Raw genomic sequence first — 26,690 nt, 5'->3', positions numbered from 1 at the left:
TTTAAGACAGAAGAGACAAGACATTTTTCACGGAGCTCAAGTGTCTTTGGAACTCTCTTCCTCAAAGGATAGTGGAAGCAGAATCTTCAAGTATTTTTAAAGCAGAAAGGAGGTATTGTTGATAGGGAATGAAAGGCTACTGCAAATTAGTGGGATTTTGGACATGGTTTCAATCTGATCAGTCAAGATCTTACTAACTGGCTGAGCAGGCTCAAGGACTCGAATGAACACAAAACTATGGTGAATGTTCCATGAATAAAACATTGTTAAGGAAGAAGGAAACACAAATCTTATACAGTTTTTGAGGAAGTTACTAGGAAAGTCGATGAAAGAAAGTCAGTGAATATTGTCTACATGAATTTTGGCAAGGCCTTTGACAAGGTCCCACATAGGAGGTTGCTCAAGAAGGTTAAGTAACTTGGCATTCAGGATGAGTAGTAATTGGATTTGACATTGGCTTTGTGGGAGAAGCTAGAGAGTGGTAATAGATGAGTGGCAACCATCCTCTTTGGCTGGAGGCCTGTGACTAGCAGTGTGCTGCAGGGATCTCTGCTGATTCCATTGATCTTTGTCAATTAATCAATGATCTAGAAGATAATGTGGTAAACTGCATCAGCAAATTTTTGGATAATACCAAGATTGGAAGCATAGTGGACAGCGAGGTAGGCTATTAAATCTTGTGTTGGGAACTGGAACAGCTGGGAAAATGCGCTGGAAAATGGCAGATGGAATCTTAATACAGACAAGTGTGAGGCTTTGCATTTTGAGAGGACAAACCAGGGTAGGATTTACATGGTGAATGGTGGGGCACTGAGGAGTATGCTAGAACAGAGGAATCTGGGAATACAGATCCATAATTCATTGAAAGTGGCAACCACGTAGAACTGTGTCGATGATAGGTGCTGGAGATAATAAATACCCTGGCAAGCTTGATAGATACAAATAGGCTCAACCCTTTATATGGAACAGGTTGATTTTTTTCCGGATGGTGGATGATATCATTCAAATTCTAGTTTAATAATCATTCAACCATACATGAATACCTATGAGTACAGCCCAATGAAATACCATTACTCTGGACTAAGGTGCAAAACAGAGTACCAACAGTCACACACAGCACAAGGTGCACATAACACATATAAGATAGCAAGCACATGCAAGATATCAGTAAAATACAACCACACGAGAAAATAATATATTCCAAGACCCTGAGTCCATGAATGTTGCAGCAGTCTGCAGTCAAACACAATAAGGCTTGTCTTCTGCAGAGAGGGCACCAACTCTATCTTGGATGCCATGCCAAACCACTCTTGGCATTCTGATGGAGTGTACCAACTTCAACTCCTTTCTTCTGGATGGCCGTAAACATGTCCTACAGGGTCTTGCCATCACAAGAAAAGTGACAAAGATGATCACTCACTGTTATTGAGGTCCCATGGAAGATGCAACAAGGTCATAAAGCAAAACTAATGAAGGGACCAAATGCAAAAGGGAAGGCCAACATCTGTACTTTTGCTTGAGTAGCAATGTTAAGAACTTTGAAATTTCCAGTGTTGGATAACCACACACACTAATCCATTCTCCTAGTTTTCTTTTTCCTTTGTTCACCTCACCATCCTAACCAACCCCACTCCTCACCTAATTCCATCTACACATCATTCCTTCCCCATCCGGTTCCTCGGATTACCCACCTCCCTCACACTGGTATGTACTGGCAATCTTTCCTCTTCCCTCTCAATCCTCATGTAAGGTCTTGACCTGAAATGTTGACTTACACCTCTTGTCTTCATGGGTGCTACCTGACCTTCTGAGTTCTTCAAGCATTCTTTTGTTGTTGTTGTTGCAGATTTTAGCATCTGTGTTCTCTTCTGTTTTCAGGTTAATTGAGAACTGTAAATAACTCCTAGAGATCAGCATGGACAAGAAAATAAGTTATGGGGTGTAAAGGGAAATTTGAGAAGGGTTGGGAGTGATGGGACTACTTTGCTGGGAGCTGGCATGGACTTGATGGCTCTCCTCTCTATCATAATAAACATAAAAGAGAAACAGAGAGAGAATGGAAGAGAGATAGCATAAATTTGGGAGCAGGGAGGTACATTGATTTTGGATTGAAGCAGCTGAGGACTAAAGACAAGTATCTGGTCCCTTAGATAACCTTCCAATAACATTTCCACTACTGATGTCAGATTCACTGGCCCATAATTTCCTAGCTTGCTTAGAGTCTCTCCTAAACAGCAGAACAACATTGGCTATCCTCCAACTCTTTGGTACCTCCCATGAAGGATGATTTAAATATTCCTACTAGGGCCCTGGCAGTTTCTGTACTTGCCTCCTGTAGGGTCCCAGAGAACATCTTGTCAGCCCTGGGGATTTATCCATCCTGATTTGCCCCAGTACAGCAAACACCTCCACCCTCTGTAGTCAGTATATGGTCCATGAAGTCGATGCCACTTTGCCTCACTTCTGTAGACTTTGTGTCTGAATCCCAAATAAATACAGTTGCAAACAAATTATTTAACATCTTCCCCTATCTGTTTTGGCTACACATTTTGATCTTTCAGAGGACCAATTTTGTACCTAGCAATTCTTTTGCTCTTAATATATCTGTAAATTCCCTTAGGATTCTCTTTCACCCTAGGGTAACTTCATGCCTTCTTTTAGCAACCTCCTGATTTCTTTCTTAAGTGATCTCTTGCATTTCCTGTACTCCATAAGCACCTCATTTGTTCCTACTTGCTTATACCTGCTATGTACCTCTTCTTTTTTCTTAACCAGGGCCTCAACATCTCTTGAAAACCAAGGTTCCCTACACTTTTACCTTTACCTTTTATTCTGACAGGCACATCCACTCTCGAAATTTCACTTTTGAAGGCCTCCCACTTACCAAATACCTTTGCCAGAAAACAGCCTGTCCCAATCCACGCTAGCCAGATCGTTTCTGATACCACCAGATCACATCTGATGCCGATGTGCAAAAGACAACAAACTGCAAATACAACAGGAGAAAAAAATAAGTAAAAATGAAGTTGACACGCATCTCAGGGTTTTTCTTTTGATTAGTTTCTGGAGTTATAAAGCATAATAATTATATTCAGTTCTTCAAAGTTCAAAGTAAACTTATTATCAAAGTATATAAATGTCACCGTAAACAATCCTGAGATTCATTTTCTTATGGGCATACTAGTAAATCCAAGAAGCATAATAGAATCAATGAAAGACCACACCCAACAGGATGGACAAACAACCAATGTGCACAAGACAACAACCTGCGCAAATACAAAGAAAAGAGAAACAATTACAATTAATAAATAAGCAATAAATATTGAGAACATGAGATGAAGAGTCCTTGAAAGTAAGTTCATGGATCTTAGGAACAGTTCAATGATGGGGCAAGTGAAGTTGAGTGAAGTTATCTTCTCTGGTTCAAGAGCCTGATAGTTAAGGGTTCATTATTGTTGATGTGAATCAGGATATATTCTGGAAATTCTCAGTAGACATGTAAAAATTAACTGCTGCATTACATCACCATACTTAACACCTTATAGGAAACAAAACAGAAAAATATTTGACTATAAAATGTTTTGTCATTAGCTTTTAAGTATTGGATAAGGAATCTGAAGAGGTGTTGAGACTGGGGAGATCAGCACCAGTTGCTGGAAGATGAGGGTCAGGAGCAATAAAAAGGCAGGTTGTAATCCTTTCCTCACTGTAACCACTGGACCTCCTCCAGTAGGACTAAGAAGCTGTGCGCCCTCACCCACAGTGTCTACAGCCGCCACCGCTTCAGGAATGCTCCACCCTGTCAGTGAAGTGACACAGTCAGCATCTGATCATGAAGTCAGTGCAAAACCTAAACATCAGCAATCAGGTTAAGTTATGGTATTCAGCAATCAGATCAAAAATTTGCCTAATAAAGCCTGTATACATCCTTTCACCAAAATAAATCCTGACATCTACAGCTTGACAGTTTATAGATGATTTCCCCAAAGTCTGGCATAAAAACATATTACTTCTCTGATTAACAAGCAGATCTATTTTTATCTAGATTGATGAGTAATGTACTTGTGGGGAGCATTCAACACCAAGCACTGTATGTAACATTTGCTTAAAAGATAAGACACAGATAAAATTTAAATTTTCATTCAGACCTGTGTAAAGTTCAATTGGGCTGATCTAAAAGGATCATTCCTTGTTTTTCTGTCAACAGGCCCGGTTGGTGGAAGTCCTGTGTTCAGATCACAAGATTATAGGGTAAACATCCTGGACCTGTATTTAATTGCACCTAATCACAGTTGATTTGAAAACTAGTCATGCCTAATTTGTATTTCTTCTAATTTAAATGGAAGAAGTTGGGTGGGGTCCCTTCATGCTTTCCACTCAATTCAATTCTGTTCTACAGTTGATGGATAGGAACCAGGCCAAAAGAAACCCATTCAATTCCCAAGATTAAAACTGTCAATTTAGACACGTCCCCCCAAAACAGGGGTTCCCAACCTGGGGTCCGTGGACCCTTGCTTTATGATATTGGTACATGGCATTAAATAAAAGTTGGGAACCCCTGCTCCTGAACGAAGTCAATGGAAAAGAAAACCAGGAGGTTTTGTGAAAGAAGACAGTAATTTGTTGTCATTGATTTGTGCAACTGATAAAGATAAATATCATTCGTACCATCCTTTGATTAATTGTTAAATTGAAGTCTTCCCTTCTGTTCAAATGGTGCTGAAAATAATGTGATCAAATTTAAAGAATATGGAGTTCTCTTGCAATGCTACCCAAACTTCATTCCTTCAACCCAATCATGGCAGTGATTTATCGGTATGCATTGTATGAGGTTTTAACTTGTATAATATAAAAATAGACTTTTGTTTTCTTATATACCAAAAGAAGATTTTAAAAAATAATCAATTTCATATGAAAACAATTTGAGACCTTCACTAGAAATGAATAGGCACCAGGTAGATGTAGATTCATCTTCACGTCAATGGTGTTCCCTTCATTGTTCAAAATTTACTATTTTAATCATTTCATTGGTGGTGAATTCTACCATCCTTGGTGTTTAGAAGCTTTTAATGGCCTGTACAAAAGGGTGTGGCTTACACCTGAACCGGCGGAGGACCAATTTCCTTGTGGCCAGAATTGCTAGAGATGTTTGGGGGGTAGGAAGGGGTGGTTTAAATAATTTGGCAGGGTGGTGAGAACGAGAGTAATAGAGCTGAGCAAGGGGTAGTTGGTTTCCAAACAGAGGTAGTGTGTAGTGAGACTGCTAGCAAAGAGACGCTGATGATAGAGAAAATTGCAGTGAATGGGATGAATTGCAATGTGAAAGGAGAAAAACTGAAAAGGGTGATGAATACAGGACTGCAGGTGTTATATTTGAAATACATGCATTATACAGAGTAAGATGGATGAACTTGTAGCACAGTTACAGATTGGCATGTATGATACTGTGGAGATCACTGAATTGTGGCTTTCAGTGAAGATTACATTTGGGAGCTTAACATCCAATGATGCACATTGTATGGAAAGGACAGGAAGGTAGCCAAGTCGGCTGGGGTGGGTCTGTTGGTAAAAAATGAAATCAGATCTTTGGAAAGAGGTGACATAGGATTGGAAGGTGTAGAAACATTGTGGCTAGAGCCAAGAAACTGCAAGGGTAAAAAGACCCTGATGGGAGTTATATACAGACTTGCAAACAGATGTGGTCTACAAATTAGAAGGGGAGATAGAAAATGCATGTCAAAAGGATAATGCTATGATAATTATGTGGGATTTCAATATGCAGATTAATTGGGAAAATCAGGTTAGTTCTGTATCCCTTTTCTTTTTCTTTTTTCCAGTCTTTTTATTAATTTTCAAAATTATAAACGTAACAATAATATTGATAAACAGAGAATGGGATTACATTGTTAATAGCTATCATCTGCAAATATAAAATTGCTGATAGTACAAGTATGTTAGATCTCCCCAACTCTAAATATAATTGAACATGGTAAAAGATAAACGGAAGAAAAACTAAAAAAAACCCAAACTAGAAAAGAAAGTGCTGGATTCCAAGAGGGAGAGTTTGTAGAATGCCTATGAAATGGCTTTTTAGAGCGGCTCATGGTTGAGTTCCCTAGGGGCTCAGCTATTATGGATTGGGTATTGTGCAATGAACCAGAATTGATCAGAGAGCTTAAGGTAAAGGGACCCTTAGGGATGAGTGATCTTAATATGATAGAGCTCACCCAGCAATTTGAGGAGAAGCTAAAGTCAGATGTATCATTATTGTAATTGACTAAAGGGAATTACAGAGACATGAGAGAGGAGCTGGCCAAAATTAATTGGAAGGGAACAATAGCAATGATGATGGCAGAGCAGCAATTGCTAGAATTTCTGTGAGAAATTCAGAAGATGCAAAACCCGAAGAAGAAGAAACAACCATGGCTGACAAGAGAAGTCAAGGCCAACATAAAAGCCAAAGAGAGGGTATAGAATAGAGCAAAAATAAGTGGGAAGGTAGAGGATAGGGAAGCTTTTAAAAACCAGCAGAAAGCAACCAAAAACTTTATAAAGAAGGAAAAGAAGGAATATGAAGTAAGCTAGCCAATAATATTAAAGAAGATACCAAAAGTGTCTTCATTTATATGAAGTGTAAAAGAGAAGCGAGAGTAGATATCAGACCACTGGAAAATGGTGCTGCAGTAGTATTAATGGGGGACAAGGAAACGGCAGATGAACTGAATAAGGATTTTTTATCAGGCTTCACTGTGGAAGACACTAGCAGTATGCTAGAAGTTCAAGAGTGTCAGCAGTCATAAGTGTGTGAAGTTGCCATTACTAGGGAGAAGATGCTTGGGAAACTGAAAGGTCTGAAGGTAGATAAATCATCTAGACCAGATGGGCTACACTTTGGGGTTCTGAAAGAGGTAGCTGAAGAGACTGTAGAGGCATTAGTAATGATCTTTCAAGAATAAATACATTCTGGCATGGTTCCAGAGGACTCCACTCTTCAAGAAGGGAGAGACAGAAGAAAGGAAATTATAGCAATACACACAAAATGCTGGTGGAATGCAGCAGGCCAGGCAGCATCTATAGGAAGAAGTACAGTCGATGTGTCGGGCCGAGACCCTTTGTCAGGACTAACTGAAAGAAGAGATAGTAAGAGATTTGAAAGTGGGAGGGAAAGGGGGAGATCCAAAAAGATAGGAGAAGACAGGAGGGGGAGGGATGAAACTAAGAGCTGGAAAGTTGATTGGCAAAAGGGATACAAGGCTGGAGAAGGGAGAGGATCATGGGACGGGAAGCCTAGGAAGAAAGAAAGGGGGAGGGGAGCGCCAAAGGAAGATGGAGCGCAGGCAAGGAGCTATTGTGAGAGGGATAGAGAGAGAAAAAAGAGAGAAGAAAAAAAAGGGAAATAATAAATAAATAAATGAACGAATGAATGAATAAATAAATAAGGGATAGGTAAGAAGGGGAGGAGGGGCATTAATGGAGGTTAGTGGAATCAATGTTCATGTCATCAGGTTGGAGGCTGCTTGAATTTCCAGCATCTGCAGATCTCCTCGTGAAAGGAAATTATAGGCTAGTTGATCTGACCTCAGTGGTTGGGAAGATGTTGGAGTCGACTATTAAGGATGTGGTTTTGGAGTACTTGGTGGCACATGATAAAGTAGGCCATAGTCAGCATGGTTTCCTTAAGAGAAAATCTTGCCTGATAAATCTGTTGGAATTTTTTTAAGAAATAACAAGAGGCTAGACAAAAGAATCGGTGGATGTTGTACTTGGATTTTCAGAAGGCCTTTGACAAAGTGCGACACAGAAGAACTCTAAGATTAGAGAATGCATCTTCAAATGTAAGAGTCTGGTCAACTGCACCACAGCATGAGACTGCTCAGTTCACCACACCCACATCAACCGCCTGCTATCAGAGCTTAACGAGCATTCATTTGATCAGCATACCATTCCACTTAGTCCTGGCAGAAGCACAATCACACATTGTACACCCTGCCAACTTTTCAACCACAAAAATTACATCATCTTGGCACTCACCGAGAGTTTTCCTGACTTAATATAGGACAAGTTGGAGAACAGCTGAAGAGTCACATACAAACTGAAGGGACCACGTACACTTACACATCCTAAGCCCACAAAAGGGATGATTGGAGACATTTTAAAAATGCAGACACGAGGAAATCTGCAGATGCTGGAATTTCAAACAACACACTTAAAAGTTGCAGGTGAACGCAGCAGGCCAGGCAGCATCTGTAGGAAGAGGTACGGTCGACGTTTTGGGCCGAGACCCTTCATCAGGACTAACTGAAAGAAGAGCTAGATACTAGCTCTTCTTTCAGTTGTCCAGACGAAGGGTCTCAGCCCGAAACGTCGACTGTACCTCTAGTTCTTCTTTCAGCTAGTCCAGACGAAGGGTCTCGGCCCGAAACGTCGACTGTTCCTCTTCCTATAGATGCTGCCTGGCCTGCTGTGTTCACCTGCAACTTTTAAGTGTGTTGATTGGAGACATTACTTGGTGACCATTGGTGAAGCCATGACTGAAATTGTAGTCAGTGCACGATTTTTCATATCTCATGCCCCTCTTTGTATCCAAGTTCCCCAACAACTCATGCCCCATCATTTATACATGGTATGTAGTGTAAGTGGGCAGTTCATTGTTTCCTAACTTTCCCTCATCAATAACCATATCCTTATACAGTTACTTGTGTCAAATCCTCAGGAAATGCCACAAGCTCAGGGAGCTCAGGAACATAACAAGAATAATTCTGTAAACAAAGCCAGAAATGCTGCACATAATCAGAATCAGAAGCAGATTTAACATCACTGGCATATGTTGTGAGATGTGTTGTTTTGCAGCAGCAGTGCATTGCAATACATTATAAGTGTTTGATGGCTCTGGGCCTGTATTCACTGGAATTCAGAAGAATGAGGGGTGACCTCATTTGAAACCTATCAAACAGTGAAAGCCTTGATAGTGTGGATGTGCAGAGGATGTTTCGTACGGTGGGAGACTCTCAGACCAGAGGACACAGCCTCAGAATGGAGGGGCATCCTTTTAGAACAGAGATGAGGAGGAATTTCTTTAGCCACAGAGTGGTGAATCAGTGGAATTCTTTGCTACAGGTGGCTGTGGAGGCCAAGTCTTTATAAATATTTAAGGCAGAGGTTGATAGATTCTTGATCGGTCGGGGCATAAAGGGATATGGGGAGAAAGCTGGAGATTGGGGCTGAGAGGAAAATTAGACCAGTCATGGTGAAATTGTGGAGCAGATCCAATGGACCAAATGGCTTAATTCTGCTCCTATATATTATGGTCTAATGGTCTTATAATTTAAAAAAAAAACTATTAATTAGCATAAAAATACATATTAAATAAGTAGTGCAAAAAAGAGCAAAAAAAAGAAAAATGATCTGTGAGGTAGTCTACATGGGTTCATTGCCCATTCAGAAATCTAATGGTGGAGGGGAAGAAGCTGTGCCTGACATGATGAGTGTGTGTCTTCAGACTCCTCTACCTCCTCCTTGATGATAGCAATAAGAAGTAGGCACGTCCTATGTAATGGGGGTGCTTAATGATGGATGCCTCCTTTCTGAGGCATCGCCTTTTGAAGATATCCTCTATCCTGGGGAGGCTGGTGTTCATGATACAGCAGGCTGAGTTCACAACAATCTGCAGTTTTTTCTGATCCTGAGCAGTGCCCCCCCTCCATACCAGACAGTGATGCAACCAGTTAGAATGCTCTCCACAGTGCATCTGTAGAAATTTGCACGAGTCTTTGGTGACATACCAAATCTCCTCAAACTCGAAATGAAATATAGCCACTGGTGTGTCTTCTTTGTAATTGTATCAATATGTTGGGCCCAGGATAGATCTTCAGAGACGATGACACCCAGGAAGTTGAAATTGCTCACCCTTTCCACTGCTAATCCCTAGAAGAGGACTAGTATGTGTTCCCTTGACTTCCCCTTCCCGAAGTCCATAATCAATTCCTTGGTCACACTGACACTGAGTGGAACATTGTTGCTGTCACACCACTCAACCAGCTGATCTATCTTACTCCTGTATGCCTCCTCATCACCTTCTGAAAATCTGCCAACAGTAGTTGTGTCATTGGCACATTTTATAGGTGTGTTTAACCTGTGCCTGGCCATAGTTGTGGGTGTAGAGAGAGTAGAGCAGTGGGCGAAGCACACACCCTTGAGGTGTACCAATGTTGATTGCCAGCAAGGAGGAGATGTTATTTCCAATCTGCACTGACTATGGTCTCCTGATAGTGAAGTCTAGTATCTCATTGCAGAGGGAGGTACAGAGGCTCAGGTTTTGGAGCTTGTTGGTTAGTACTGAGGGTATGATTGTATTGAACACTGAGCTGTAAACAATAAACAGCAGCCTGATTTAGGCATTACTGTTGTTCAGTGCTGACTGGAGAGCCAGTGAGATTGTATCTGCTGTCGACCTAATGTGGCGATAGGCAAATTGCAGCAGGTCCAGGTCCTTGCTTTGGCAGAAATTGATTGTGGCCGTGGCTAACCTTTTAAAGCACTTCATCACAAAAGATGTGAGAGCCACTGGGCGATAGCCTTTCAGACAGCTCACCCTACTTTTCTTCGGTACTGGTATGATTATCACCCCTTTTGAAGCAGGTGGGAATCTTCGACTGCAGCAGTGAAAGATTGAAGATGTCCTTGAACACTCACACCAGTTTGTTGGCGCAGATTTTCATTGCCCCACCAGGTGCACCATCAGGGCTTGATGCCTTGTGAGGGTTCACCCTCTTCAAAGATATTCTGACATCAGCCCATGAGACAGAAATCACTTTTGTTACCAGACGCTTCAGGGATTTGTACAGACGTAGTTTTATTCTCCCTTTGGAAATGTGCATAAAAGGCATTGAGCTCATCTGGGAGTGAAGCATCATGGCCATTCATGATGTTAGGTTTTGCACTGTAGGAGGTAATGGCTTGCAAACACTGCCAGAGCTGACATGTATCTGATTCTGCCTCTAACTTTAATCAGAATTGCTGTTTTTGCTCTTAAAATAGCCTTCTGTTGGTCATACCTGGACTTCTTGCATAGTTCTGGATCACCGGTCTTGAATGCCACAGATCTAGCCCTCAGCAAATTATGAATTTCCTGGTTTATCCAGAGCTTTTGGTTTGTCCATGCCTGGTATGTTCTCAAAGGCACGCACTCATCCACATAGTTCTTGAAGTCAGTGACAACTGTGGTGTATTCATTCAGAATTGAAGATGAATCCCTAAATACTATCCAGTACTGCAAGTGCTCCTCTGCCTCCTTTAAGCATAATCTTTATTTATTGATTGGGATACAGAGCTGAATAGGTCCTTTCAGCCTTTTAAGCTGCACTGCCCAGCCACCCCCAGATTTAATCCCTGCCTAATCACGGGACGATATATAATGTCCAATTAGCCTACCATCCAGTGCATTTTTGGCTGTCGGAGAAAACCCATGCGGTCATGGGGAGAGTGGATAAACTTCTCACAGGCAGAGGCAGGAATTGAACCTGGGTCACTGGTACTGCAGAGCATTGTGCTAACCGTGCCACCCTTCTTGGCCCTCACCATTGATGCTCCAGTCTTTAGTCTCTTCCTGTACGCCAGGAGTCAAAGTAAAGCCTGGTGATGGGACAGGGATGGCACAGTAAGCATTCTTAACGGTGGTATAAGAATGGTCAAGCCTGTTGGCTCCTCTGGTTCCACAGGTGATACGTTGGTGGTAGTTATTCAGAGACTTCTTCAAGCTGGTCTGGCTCAGGCAGAATTGTAGGGAGAACTACTGTTCACTTTTCAGGACAATGACATTACATTAAAACTATTTTTCTCTCTCTACACAAATGCTGATTGACCTATTGAGTATTTCCTGTATTTTCTGTTTCCCTTTCAGATTCCCAAAATTTGACATTTTATTTGTTTTCAGACGAAAAAAAGGGAAACTATATTGTCATCAGTTCAGATGCTAGCCGTGCATGATTTAGAGGATAACACAGTGTGTCTGCACTCTTACGGGGCATGGAAACAGGCAAGCATGATCTGAGTGCAAACTTGTCAGAAGATGGCTGAGTATGCACAATGAAATATAAACGAAGAGCATTGGGAAGTTCACCTAAAGGTTTGCATCAATATCAAGAAACATAGAAGAATACAGCTTTGTGCGAACTTTCGCACATCTTTTCCATTATGGAAACAGTTGCCAATTATTTTCAGACACATCTGGATCTAGTGTTGATGTTATTACATTGGTTGCTTATGTCACTACCTCCACTGCATCTGACTGCCTGCTGTGAAAACACAAGCTGCTCTCAGGCAAAGCTAGCTTGATGCCAAGGAAGTTCAGAATGCAGTAACCGAGGCTGCAGACTCCTGTATCTACAGGGTTTCTGAGAACCTCACAGCATTGCAGTGATATGTGCTCCAACAAGATGCCAGTCATTTCTTTGTGCTCAACCATAAAATGTCACTTTAGACCATAAGACACAGGAGTGCAATTAGGCCCTTCGGCCCATCCAGACTGTCCTGCTATTCAGTCATGGCTGATTTATTATCCATCTCAAGTCCATTCTCCCAGCTTCTCCCCATAACCTTTGACACACTTATTAATCAAGAACCCATCAAACTCTGGTTTGAAATATAACCACTGTCTTGGCACCCACAGTTATCTTTTGCAATGAATTCCACAGATATGTCACCCTCTGGCTAAAGATATTTAGATATCTCTGTTCTAAAGTAATGTTCTTCCATCCTCAAGGCTGTGGCCTCTGGTCCTAAACTCACTTGCTTATGGTCATGACTATTCACCCAACACTCTGATAATAAACCTCTTTCTGATTCTACCCAAATGCAAGGATAGTCATAAATATGGCTAATATGTTGGGAACACAGAGTGTGACGTTATAGCTTTTTAAGGAATCTCAGCTTAAAGTGCAATGAGACTGTTTAATATTCCTGGTAGCAGGGTTTTCAGATGAGACAGAGTATAGAAAAAGAAATGGGCAATGTTTGGTGGACTCTTGAACTTAGGAGGGCATACGTTGGGAGGACCATGTGGGGAGAGTTAAAAAGCAGAAATGGGGGAAAAAAATCATACTTTGGGTAGACACTGTAGACCCCCCAAACATTTCTATAGAGAAAAAAGAGCAACATTATGCAGATATTTCTGCCAAATGTCAAAGCACTTGGCAGTTATTATGAGACTTTAAATATGCCAGTGTAAAAGGTATGGAGGGTACGACATTCTTAAATTTAATTCAGAATACTTTTTAGCCATTATGCAGCCAGTTTAAGAAGAATGAAGTGTAATTCTGCATTTAATTTCAGGGAATGATTTTGCAAGTGGAAGGTATTGATATGAAGCAACACACATCAAAGTTGCTGGTGAACGCAGCAGGTCAGGCAGCATCTCTAGGAAGAGGTACAGTTGACGTTTCGGGCAGAGACCCTTCGTCAGGACTAACTGAAGGAAGAGTGAGTAAGAGATTTAAAAGTGGGAGGGGGAGGGGGAGATCCGAAATGATAGGAGAAGACAGGAGGGGGAGGGATGGAGCCAAGAGCTGGACAGTTGATTGGCAAAAGGGATATGAGAGGATCGTGGGACAGGAGGCCCAGGGAGAAAGAAAAGGGGGAGGGGGGAAAAACCCAGAGGATGGGCAAGGGGTATAGTGAGAGGGACAGAGGGAGAAAAAGGAGAGAGAGAGAGAAAGAATGTGTGTATATAAATAAATAACAGATGGGGTACGAGGGGGAGGTGGGGCATTAACGTAAGTTAGAGAAGTCAATGTTTATGCCATCAGGTTGGAGGCTATCCAGACGGAATATAAGGTGTTGTTCCTCCAACCTGAGTGTGGCTTCATCTTTACAGTAGAGGAGGCCGTGGATAGACATATCATAATGGGAATGGGACGTGGAATTAAAATGTGTGGCCACTGAGAGATCCTGCTTTCTCTGGCGGACAGAGCGTAGGTGTTCAGCAAAACTATCTCCCAGTCTGCGTCGGGTCTCGCCAATATATAGAAGGCCACATCGGGAGCACCGGACACAGTATATCACCCCAGCCGACTCACAGGTGAAGTGTCCCCTCACCTGGAAGGACTGTCTGGGGCCCTGAATGGTGGTAAGGGAGGAAGTGTAAGGGCATGTGTCGCACTTGTTCCGCTTACAAGGATAAGTGCCAGGAGGGAGATCAGTGGGGAGGGATGGGCGGTACGAATGGACAAGGGAGTCGCATAGGGAGCAATCCCTGCGGAAAGCAGAGGGTGGGAGGGAAAGATGTGCTTAGTGGTGGGATCCCGTTGGAGGTGGCGGAAGTTACGGAGAATAGTATGTTGGACTCAGAGGCTGATGGGGTGATGGGGAGGACAAGGGGAACCCTATTCCTAGTGGGGTGGCAGGAGGATGGAGTGAGAGCAGATGTGCGTGAAATTGGGGAGATGCGTTTGAGAGCAGAGTTGATGGTGGAGGAAGGGAAGCCCCTTTCTTTAAAAAAGGAGGACATCTCCCTCGTCCTGAAATGAAAAGCCTCATTCTGGGAGCAGATGCAGCGGAGATGGAGGAATTGCGAGAAAGGGATGGCATTTTTGCAAGAGACAGGGTGAGAAGAAGAATAGTCCAGATAGCTGTGAGAGTCAGTAGGCTTATAGTAGACATCGGTAGATAAGCTGTCTCCAGAGATAGAGACAGAAAGATCTAGAAAGGGGAAGGAGGTGTCGGAAATGGACCAGGTAAACTTGAGGGCAGGGTGAAAGTTGGAGGCAAAGTTAATGAAGTCAACGAGTTCAGCATGCGTGCAGGAAGCAGTGCCAATGCAGTCGTTGATGTAGCGAAGGAAAAGTGGGGGACAGATACCAAATTACGGTATTACTTTGCACTATTGTAACTATATGTTATAATTATTTGGTTTTTGTCAGTTTTAGTCCTGGTCTGTCTTGTGCTTCTGTGATATCATACGGGGGGAACATTGTATCATTTCCTAATGCATGCATTACTAAATGACAATAAACGAGGACTGAGTGTCCTCCTAATCTAATCTAATCTAAAAAATAGTTATTGGTGCTGACTTTCATTCTGAAATGTATCAATGATATTATACCACCTCAAGCCATATGTCAAGATATTGTTTAACATACCATAATATAAAGTTCTCTTTGAATACCATTGGTATATTCAAATAATTGCTTTGTGTTTTGTATTCTGGATAGGTGGTGTCTCAGCACTAAGAAAGATGTATAGTTCAAAAATCAAAGTTCACAGTAAATGTATTATTAAAGTACATATATGTCACCATATACAATCCTGATATTCATTTTCTTACTGGTGTAAGGGGGTTTCGACTTTTATGTTACTGCGGAGACTAATTAAAATGGCGTCTTTGTTATGTTAATGTGGGGAATGCGGCTTTGTTGTGTTAAACGCTGAGAAAGTTTGCGCTAGCAGCTTGTTTTGATTTAGAGGGTGATAAGAGGGCACTATTAACCAATTGGGATAGTTGTTATGTTTTTGGTGTATTTGAAGATACTGTATGCGCGGGGTTTTGGGGCAGAAGGCGGGAGAGCGAGACAGAGAATGGACGAGGTGCTGTGATGTCCGCTAACGGGGTCGGACCCCGAGGAGGGCGTTCAGTGAGGAGACGGAGACGAACTCGTGTGGAGCGCTGGTCGAGCACCGTTGTTGGTCCCAGGCGGCCGGTCAAGGTGGTCCGAGGGGTCGCAGGGTGAAGAAGAAGGTCCTTGAGCTCCAACTGTTTTGTGCACGAAGAGATTGAACTTTGATAAGTGTGGCGCCTTTTATTTTCCTTTCATATTTTATTCTCTCTTAATCATAAAGTTCCAGTAATATCTATAAACTGTATATCATTTAATTGCATCTGGTGCATTGTCTGTTATTTGGGCGGGGTGGGGTACCTCACACAGCATCCAAACAAACTATTATCCAGTTTGGCAGGGCCAAGGCTGTTTCCCTAGACGACAGCGAGCCGAGCGACCCTGAGGGTGGCCAGGGGCGGGGGGGGGGGCTACACTGGCATTCACAGAAGATACAAGAAATAGTAGAATGTATGAAAGACCACACCCAACAGGACAAATAATCAATGTGCAAATTACAACAAACTGTACAAAGAAATCATTATAAGTGAATAATAATCATCAATAAATGAAAAACACCAGAAATATGCTGAATTGAATATGCTAATTAAAAGAGGAAATTGAAAGACTATGGAACATGAACAGGGTACATATTCTCCCAATACTCATACCTACAACTGGTATCATCCCAAAGGCACTACGCAATAGAATTAAACAAGTAGGGCTACACAGCGATATCAATGTAGATCTTCAAAAAGCCTCATAAACACCACTAGAATAGTCCAAAAATTCCTAGCAATTGAAAAATGAGTGTGTTTGGCTACTCCTGTATCTCAGGTTTTACAGTTTGAGCTAAGAAAAAAAAACGATAAAAATAATAAAACACTATGACCGTTCAGGTGTGACAGTGAAAAAGTGTATATGGAACTGAAGGAGACAGCAGAGGTACTTAATGAGTACTTTGCTTCAGTATTCACTACAGAAAAGGATCTTGGTGATTGTAGGGATGAACGACAGTGGACTGAAAAGCTTGAGAATGTAGATATTAAGAAAGAGGATGTGCAAGAGCTTTTGCAAAGCATCAAGTTAGATAAGTCACCAGGACTGGACGAGATATACCCCAGGCTACTGTGAGAGGTGAGGGAGGAGATTGCTGAGCCTCTGGCGATGATCTTTGCATCATCAGTGGGGACGGAAGAGGTTCTGGAGGAAAGAAGGGTTGTGGATGTTGTTCCATTATTCAAGAAAGGGAGTAGAGAAAGCCCAAGAAATTATAGACCAGTGAGTCTTACTTCAGTGGTTGGTAAGTGGATGGCGAAGATCCTGAGAGGCAGGATTAATGAACATGTGGAGAGGCATAATATGATTGGGAATAGTCAGCATGGCTTTGTGAAAGGCAGGTCATGCCTTACGAGTCTGATTGAAGTTTTTGAGGATGTGACTAAACACATTGATGATGGTAGAGCTGTAGATGTAGTGTACATGGATTTCAGCAAGGCATTTGACAAGGTACCCCATGTAAGGCTTATTGAGAAAGTAAGGAGGCATGGGATCCAAGGGGAAATTGCTTTGTGGATCCAGAACTAGCTTGCCCACAGAAGGCAAAGAGTGGTTGTAGACGGGTCATATTCTGCATGGAGGTTGGTCACCAGTGGTGTACCTTAGGAATCTGTTCTTGGACCCCTACTCTTTGTGATTTTTATAAATGACCTGGATGAGGAAGTGGAAGGATGGGTTAATAAATTTGCTGATGACACAAAGGTTGGAGGTGTTATGGGTAGTGTCGAGGGCTGTCAGAGGTTACAACGGGACATTGATAGGATGAAGAAATGGGCTGAGAAGTGGCAGATGGAGTTCAACCCAGATAAGTGTGAAGTGGTTCACTTTGGTCTGGCAAATATGATGACAGAATATAGTATTAATGGTAAGACCCTTGGCAATATAGAGGATCAGAGGGATCTTGGGGTCCGAGTCCATAGGACACTCAAGGCTGCTGCGCAGGTTGACTCTGTGGTTAAGAAAGCATACGGTGCATTGGCCTTCATCAATCGTGAGATTGAGTTTAGGAGCTGAGAGGTAATGTTGCAGCTATATAGGACCCTGGTCAGACCCCACTTGGAGTACCGTGCTCAGTTCTGGTCCCCTCACTATAGGAAGGATGTGGAAACCATAGAAAGGGTGCAGAGGAGATTTACAAGGATGTTGCCTGGATTGGGGAGCATACCTTATGAGAATAGGTTGAGTGATCTCGGCCTTTTCTCCTTGGACCGACGGAGGATGAGCGGTGACCTGATAGAGGTGTATAAGATGATGAGAGGCATTGAACGTGTGGATAGTCAGAGGCATTTTCCCTAGGGCTGAAATGGCTGGCATAAGAGGGCATAGTTTTAAGGTGCTTGGAAGTAGGTACAGAGGAGATATCAGGGGTAAGGTTTTTTTTACGCAGAGAGTGGTGAGTGTGTGGAATGGGCTGCCAGCGACGGTGGTGGAGGCGGATACGATAAGGTCTTTTAAGAGACACTTGGACAGGTATATGAAGCTCAGAAAAATAGAGGGCCATGGGTAACCCTGGGTAATTTTTCAGTTAAGGACATATTCGGCACAGCTTTGTGGGCCAAAGGGCCTGTATTGTGCTGTAGGTTTTCTATGTTTCTATGGTTTATACTCCAACGCAGTAAGATTAGTGCTACCTAGGACAAAAGGAGGAAGAGGAATAAAAAACATTAAAAAATTACACAACAGTCAGATAAAACTTCTAAGAATATATTTACATCAAGGAAAACAGGATTCAGCACTCCACAGGAGCATTTGCAATTCTGATAAGAAGTAGACACCACGGAACTTAAATGAAAGGACAACACAGAAAACTAAAGAAATTATTACCACAGAAGTAAAAGTTAACAAATGGAAGACATCCCCATGACTTGAGCAGACCTGACGTCAACAATGAAGCACTGAACACCTGGCTCAGAGTTGGAGACCTATTCCAGAATCAGAAGGGTTCCTTGTGAAAATACAGAACTAGATGGTTAACAAAAAACATATAAAAAATACATAATAAGAGACCAATAAATGCAGAAAGTGCCAAGAGAAACCCAAAATAATCCAACACATTACAGGATCCTGCAGCAGTTTAACTCAATCTGATTACTTACACAGGCACAATCAAGTGGCAAACATCGTTCACCAAAATCTTGCTTTAAAATACAAACTCATAAAAGATACCATACATTACTGTAGATACAAGCCTGATCCAGTTTTAGAGGCAGAGTCCTACAAACGATATAATAATTGATCCATTACTACAGACAGGACAATTCATAATAACCATCTGGACATAATATTGCAGGATAAACAAGCAAGAACAACTTACTTAATAGATACTTTATACTTTATTGACGCCAAACAATTGATACTAGAACGTACAATCATGACAGCGATATTTGATTCTACGCTTCACACTCCCTGGATTACAAATATTAAATATTCAAGATATTAAGAATAGTTAAAATTAGTAAATATTAAAAATTTAAATTATAAATCATAAATAGAAAATAGAAAAATGGAAAGTAAGGTAGTGCAAAAAGACCGAGAGGCAGGTCCAGATATTTGGAGGGTACGGCCCAGATCCGGGTCAGGATCTGTTCAGCAGTCTTATCACAGTTGGAAAGAAGCCGTTTCCAAATCTGGCCATATGAGTCTTCAAGCTCCTGAGCCTTCTCCCGGAGGGAAGAGGGACGAAAAGTGTGTTGGCTGGGTGGGTCGTGTCCTTGATTATCCTGGCAGCACTGCTCCAACAGCGTGTGGTGTAAACTGAGTCCAAGGATGGAAGATTGGTTTGTGTGATGTGCTGCGCTGTGTTCACGATCTTCTGCAGCTTCTTCCAGTCTTGGACAACTTCCATACCAGGTTGTGATGCACCCTCGAAGAATGTTTTCTATGGTGCATCTATAAAATTAGTGAGGGTTTTAGGGGACAGGTCAAATTTCTTTAGTTTTCTCAGGAAGTAAAGGCGCTGGTGGGCCTTCTTGGCAGTGGACTTTGCTTAGTTGGACCAAGTCAGGTCATTTGTGATATTGACCCCGAGGAACTTAAAGCTTTTGACCTGTTCCTCTTGCGCAGCACCGATGTAAATTGGGTCGTGCGGTCCGCTACTCCTTCTGAAGTCAACAACCAATTCCTTCGTCTTGCTGATGTTGAGGGAAAGGTTATTGTCTTCGCACTATGCCACCAGGTTGTTAATTTCCTCTCTGTACTCAAACTCATCATTACCCGAGATACGGCCTACAATTGTTGTGTCATCAGCAAACTTAAATATTGAGTTCGATGGAAACTTGGCTACACAATCATGGGTGTACAGTGAGTACAGCAGGGGGCTGAGTACACAGCCTTGTTGGGCACTGGTGCTCAGAGTGATTGTAGAGGAGAGCTTTTCCCTTATTTTTACAGCCTGGGTTCTGTCTGTGAGGAAGCTGAAGATCCAACTGCAGATCTGAGTGCTAAGGCCCAGGTTCCGGAGCTTAGGGATCAGTTTATTTGGAATGATGATATTAAAGGCAGAGATGTAGTCAATGAAAAGGAGCTTTACGTATGTGTTTTTATTCTCCAGGTGTTCTAAGGAGGAATGTAGGGCCAGAGAGATGGCATCTACCTTTGACCTGTTGCTCCGGTAGGCGAATTGCAAAGCGTCGAGTTTGACCGGTAGGCTGTGGTTGATGTGTGCCATAACCAATCGCTCGAAGCACTTCATAGCAATTGATGTCGGAGCCACAGGTCGATAGTCATTCAGGCAAGCCACCTTGCTCTTCTTCGGCACTGGAATTATTGTTGCCTTCTTAAAACACGATGGTATCTTAGACTGAAGCAAGGAGCAGTTGAAGATGTCAGCAAACATTCCAGCTAGCTCGCTTGCACAGGCCTGGAGAACCCGTCCTGGGACGCCATCTGGGTCCGTCACCTTCCTTGGATTTATCTTCAGGAAGGCCCATCTAATGTCCTCCTCGGTGACGATGAATCTCGATGCCACCAGGTCCAGTTCATCCGGAGGGAGCGGGACGCTCCTCTTTTGTTTGAATCTTGCGTAGAATACGTTAAGTTCGTCAGGAAGAGAAGCACCACAGTTATTGATATTCCCAGCCTTTTCAGTGCTGAATTAAAAGAGGAAATTGAAAGACTATGGAACATAAACAGGGTATACATTGTCATCTACAACTGGTATCATCCCAAAGTCACTAAGCAATAGCTTTAAACAATTAGGCCTACACAGAAATATTTATGCAAATGTCCAGAAAGACACAATACTAAACACCACTAGAATAATCTGAAGGTTCCTAGCAATTAAAAATAAGTGTGCTCGGTTATGCGTATACCTCAGGTTTTTACAGCTTGAGCTGTGAAAAATTAAAGGCCTTCGGAAAATCCAACTACACAATATCAACTCAACTGATTCTCCTTTGCCTATCCAGCTTGTTATTTCTTGAAAAAATTCCAACTGATTGTCAGGTAAGATTTTTCCTTGAGGAAATCATGATGACTAGGCCTATTTTATTATGTGCCTCCAAGTACCCTGAGATTTTATTCTTAATAATCAACTCCAACATCTTCCAAAGTGAATCTTAGTGCTATATATGGGGTACTTTGATAATAAACTTACTTTGAGTTTTAAATTCTTCACCAATGTCTGATGGCCTTCTGGTCTTAAGCAAATCGTCATCTACAGTCAGTAAAAAGTACAAAATTGAGTTCACATAGTGAATTTAATATTTGAATATTAGTTCAAATTGATTTTGCCAGGGACAAGGACGTTGCCCCAATATTTATAGCCCTGATAATGCAAAAGTTTACAATCCATAAAATAGTTTAATTCAAGCTTAGGTGTATTTTGCCAGTCCATGTTATTCTGTTTACAATCCTTTGTAGTTACAAATGACAAAATTTGATTAATCCCTAAATTCCTTAGAATTCTGCTTCTAGTCATAGATTAAGTAAATTGATTAAATCACAGAATAATTACATGACCTAAAATCTATGGAAAAACACACAAATGCAGCACACATATGGGGGGGGGGGAAATGTTCAATAAGTCAATGAAATATCCAATATTAGGCAAGTATGTAGGTGAAGCTACCGAACAATCTTATGAGAGAGCATTGGGATTCATTGAACTCAAAAGAAAAGAAAATCAGAAAGCTGTAGTAGGAGTAGCTGAATAAATATTGCTGATGTTATATTACCATCCAAGGTCAGAACTACATCCTTGGACTTATTACTTGCTGGTCCTAATGTGCACTGTTTGGCTTGGGCAGAGGTGATCAGTAAGAACCATATTTAGTATTTTGTAATACAGTCTCTTGTATTAATCTCATTTACGGTGTAGTGATCTGTGTGTTTCATTCACTGTTTCTGGTGCAGTTAATTGGAGCAAATCTTACTGCCATAGGGCTGTTTTCAGCAATCTGCTCCTGTACACACTTCACAGTCTGAATTCACCTGGTTCAGATGTGAGGAATTAATTTGATGACCTGAACTATTCCAGTAATGGGTTTCTGAATAATGCTGCACATGTAACAGTACATTAAAGAATCCTTGCCTTAAACACCTCCTGCAGGTTTTTAATGTAAGAATATATGAAACATACCATGAAAAGTAAAGCAAAATACTTAAAATGCTCTGCCACTTTTAAACATTTGCATTGAATTCTAATGTTGCTGTGGGTGTGACAGACAGGCTGATGCTTTTTGTATCGCTTGAAATATTGATGGGTAATCTGTCTCCTTAACCTATTGCCTTCCCTTTGGCAAATGTGATTCCACAATGATGTAAAGATAGAATTGTTGAATTTTGATGGAATGGGAGAGACTGGAATTTACCAACAAGAGACCAGCACCACTCATCCTTGTGTAATTTAGGCAGGCTTAGTTAGGTCTCTTTTCATAATGTGTGCAGTCTTGCTAATAATAACTAACTTCCTGAATTCATGACTGAACTGGAGATAGTAACAATTAAATCTAATTTTGTGAGGTATTGAATGTGAAGCAATTGAGGCTACACCATTTCCACTCATCAAAAAAGTATCAACGTCTAATGATTGCCTGGCACAGTGCATTAAATGCCATTTTTTTCGTTTTGGTATTAAAAATAGTGGAAGTCATCCATTTAATGCCTGTTAAGCATTTTAATACATCCAACCGATTTTGTCTGGTTCTGTTCCACCCAAAGAATCCATTCTAACTTTGGATTTACCACTTTTATTAGCACTGGTATATTCATCTGGGATTCAAGATCTCAAACGTGTCACGATTTCACTGCGAAATGATAAGCTATTTAAAAGTGGGAGTTCCTGAAAACAGGAAAAAGACAACCAGTCTGATTAAGGATGAGTAATGAAGACAAACAGATGTTCTGCTCTCTAGTATTTTTTTTTAAGTTTGCAGCCAGATTCCTGTCAGCTTCACAGGATGTTAATTATGATGGGGACTGATCAAAAATAGAGACTTTTCACCTTTTAACGATCCTGTCGAGACCCGAGTATTTTCTATAAAAGTAAGTGCACTTTAAACCAGCAAGCAAAGGTAAAATATAAAGATTAGTGCAAACCAAATGTATAGACACAAAACAGTACAGTTTTAATGTTGCATCGAGAGAAGGTATTAACTTTCCAGGTAGTGGTTGAAATTGAGTAGCTCTAATTGTTTTAAGAGATGTTAGTCATATATATATATATAGAAACAAGCACCGAACATTCCATCGCGGTTGCGCAAATTCCTTAGAAGCTTGTGGTCTGCATCACGAGTGATGGCAAATTAAGAAAGCTAGCGCCGACCTTAAAAGCTGCAGGCACCACGCGGGAATTGCGTGAATCACCGACAAATTTGTGTTTGTAGCGGTCTGTATCCGCGAATGAGACATCGATGACTGTCTGTCAGAAGTCTGTAAAGCTGCAGTTCCTACAGGAAAGGATTGAAGTAGACAGGGGTCCAATTGAGGCCCCTCAGGCACGGAGCCAGCTCCCTCCGGCCCAGCTGTGCCACTGATGGATCTCAGTGCGAGCTGTTAACAGCTGCTGGCTGCCGCAGGAGTGGCGTGTTTGCTGATTGCCTCCGGGCGGAGTGCGGCAATCTTTCATGCAGCAGGGGTGACCCACCGAGCTCCAGAGCAACTTTTGAATACTTCACACTTTGCTGCTTGGTTTGTCAGTTTAAATAACAAGAAGGAAGATTGAGTCTCCGAGTAATAATGCTGATGGACAGTAAGGCAGGTTAATTTTAAACAGCAGCCATCAATTCTTAAGAAGTGGCATAAAAGGCCATTGTGGTGGACAGCCTTTTTGAAAGAAATGTGGATAACTCAATATAGTGGACGCACTTTTTAAAAAAAACTGAAGTAAAAATACTGATAAAATGAAGTGACTAATTGTGAAAATTTTGCAGGATTTCTGTTTGAGCCTACCTTGGGGGTGGGGGAGGGAGATAGACTTTAAACAAGAACAGTCTTGTTTTCTTTTCAGGCAAACAACAGGAATTCTGCAGATGCTGGAAATTCAAGCAACACACATCAAAGTTGCTGGTGAATGCAGCAGGCCAGGCAGCATCTCTAAGTAGAGGTGCAGTCGATGTTTCAGGCTGAGACCCTTTGTCAGGACCACCTTTATATCTTGAGATTTGCCATCGCATTAACATTTGGACACCTTGTTTAAAATTATAGGTTCTAAAGATTAGGTGGGGTTATTTTTTTGCTCTATTTTTCCAAATGTTCATTAAAACGGTGAAATGTATTGTGTGTGTCAATTACTGATACAGCCTGAGGATGTGGTGTGGGCAGCTCCAAGTGTCGCTATATTTCTGGTACCAGCATTGCACACCCACAGCTTGCTAATCCTGACTGTATGTCTTTGGAAACCGGAGGAACTGCAGAAAACTCGTGTGATTGTGGGGCGAATGTACAAACTCCTTACAGACAGTGATCGGAGTTGAACCTGGATTGCTGGTGCTGTAAAGTGTTAGGTTAACCACTGTGCTTTTAAAAGTAGCAATTATGAGGGTTTTAAATCAGTAGTAGAAAGGGAACTCTAAAACAAAAATACTGAAAAACCTTGGGTCAAGCAGCATCTGTGGAATCAAAAGCTGCTATTAGCTGAGATCCTCCATCAGTACTGGGGAAAGAACAGAAGTGAACTAGGTGGACCTGTGTAGGAGGAGAGCATTTGAGGTGTGTTCTAGCTGAAATTAGAAAATGCATATTTGAGTTATAAGATTCCCAGATGGAAAATGGGATGTTGTTGTTCTTCCAGTTCGTTTGACCCCTTCCACAGTAATGGAGAAGTGAAGTTAAAAACTGCATGCAACATAAAGCCCAAGGTGGTCCATGTAGAGAGACTACAAGTATTTTGCCACAAATTTCAAGTCTTGAGAATTATAAATTCAGTGGCCATAGAGCTTGAAGCATGGCCTCTAGTGCTGGAGTGATTGAGTCCAAGGTTGCTCCAGTAAATGTGAGGGTGGTAGAACTAAAGAAATGCTGGGAAAAGAAAGGACAAGACCACAGAAGGGTCTGGAAATGAGGGTAGGATTTTACAATATTGTATTGCAGGACTGGAAATTCATTGTCAACAAGAAATGATGAATAAGTCCTGGCTGGAGTTGAGGGGTTCCAACAGATTCTTGGATGAGCTAGGATTGGTGGTGGATCAAAGATGAGTGGGTAGCCAGAGAATTTTAAGATTGGTTATTTTATTTCCTTTTGTTGTGCTCCAAATATTTATTTGCCTTTGAGTGTATTCTATACTCTACTGCCTAATTAGACTTGCATTGGTTATTATCTATGTAAACATTCTTTAAATGCAGCAGGGTCTGAGATTGATTTCCAAATTGGTCGTGGTCGGCTGGAACTAATAGTCATAGTAGTCATAGTCATACTTTATTGATCCTGGGGGAAATTGATTTTCTTTACAGTTGTACCATAAATAATTAAATAGTAATAAAACCATAAATAATTAAAAAGTAATATGTAAATTATGCCAGGAAATAAGTCCAGGACCAGCCTATTGGACAAAGGGAATCAAATGGAGATGGGGAAAATAGACAAGGACTGTTGGGAATAAACCTGCATGAATGCTAAAGGACTGGATTGGGCTCAGACTTGATGTCTCATGATTGTCACCTTTCCTTTGTACATATGGGTGTAATGAGTAAAGGAATGGATACCTGTTTGATGACCCATTGAAGAGATGAGAGGGAAAAAATCAGGAAAAGTGTACTTTTCATGTGGCATATAACGTGCATGAGTGCAATGTGACAATTATGGATTTTATTCAAATAACTAAATGCCATTTTGGTAAACTAGTGGAGCAAGATGATTCAAATTTAATCTGCCATTAATTATCTATCTTCAAATTTGACAGGAAAACTATATACCTGTATTTTTTCACCCCAGTATTTAAAGTTCCTGTTTTCCTATTTGTGATTGTTGCTTTGCAAGTAGAATTCTGCCACTATCACATTGCAATGGGAATATGAGAAAGCTGTTTAAGCAGCTTTGTAATGACATAGAACAGTACAGCACAGTACAGGCCCTTCGGCCCACAATGTTGTGCTGACCCTCAAACCCTGCCTCCCATATAACCCCCCCATCTTAAATTCCTCCATATACCTGTCTAGTAGTCTGTTAAACTTTACTAGTGTATCCGCCTCCACCACTGACTCAGGCAGTGCATTCCACGCACCAACCACTCTCTGAGTAAAAAAAGCCTTCCTCTAATATCCCCCTTGAACTTCCCACCCCTTACCTTAAAGTCATGTCCATGGGGCATTTTTTGTATAACGCAAGATGTTGGAAGAACTCAAAGTCAGGCATGTCAGGTCAATCTAACTTCTGGTATATTTTTTCCCTTTCACACTTTTTCCATTCCCCTTTCTTCCATAGTCCACTGTCCTCTCCTATTAGATTCCTTCAGCACTTTAATTCCTCCACCTATCATCTCCCAGCTTTTTTCATCTCCCCTTCTTCCCCTCCCCCCCAAAAAAAACTCATATCCCCTATTGTCTGCCAGCTGTACTACTTCTAGCTTCTGCCCCTGTGCTCTCCAACCCTGATGAAGGGTTTGGC

The 26,690-nt window shown here is 41.6% G+C and overlaps 1 long non-coding RNA gene across 1 annotated transcript in view; it reads right to left on the bottom strand.

Annotated features, from left to right (window-relative positions):
* Nucleotides 1–24,303, bottom strand: part of LOC134344774 (uncharacterized) — a 48,263-nt gene extending 23,960 nt beyond the window's left edge. Inside the window, exons 1-3 of the long non-coding RNA XR_010017518.1 lie at nucleotides 23,410–24,303; nucleotides 21,241–21,300; nucleotides 2,885–2,986 (exon numbers count right to left, since the gene is read on the bottom strand). This is a non-coding gene — a long non-coding RNA (uncharacterized LOC134344774). The remainder of the gene's footprint in view (nucleotides 1–2,884; nucleotides 2,987–21,240; nucleotides 21,301–23,409) is intronic.
* Between the last annotated feature and the right edge of the window lie 2,387 nt (nucleotides 24,304–26,690).

Source organism: Mobula hypostoma, chromosome 4 (genome assembly GCF_963921235.1).
Source record: "Mobula hypostoma chromosome 4, sMobHyp1.1, whole genome shotgun sequence".
Taxonomy (NCBI): domain Eukaryota; kingdom Metazoa; phylum Chordata; class Chondrichthyes; order Myliobatiformes; family Myliobatidae; genus Mobula; species Mobula hypostoma.
The sequence above is the reverse complement of the archived record's forward strand: the minus strand, read 5'-3'. Positions and strand labels throughout refer to the sequence as shown.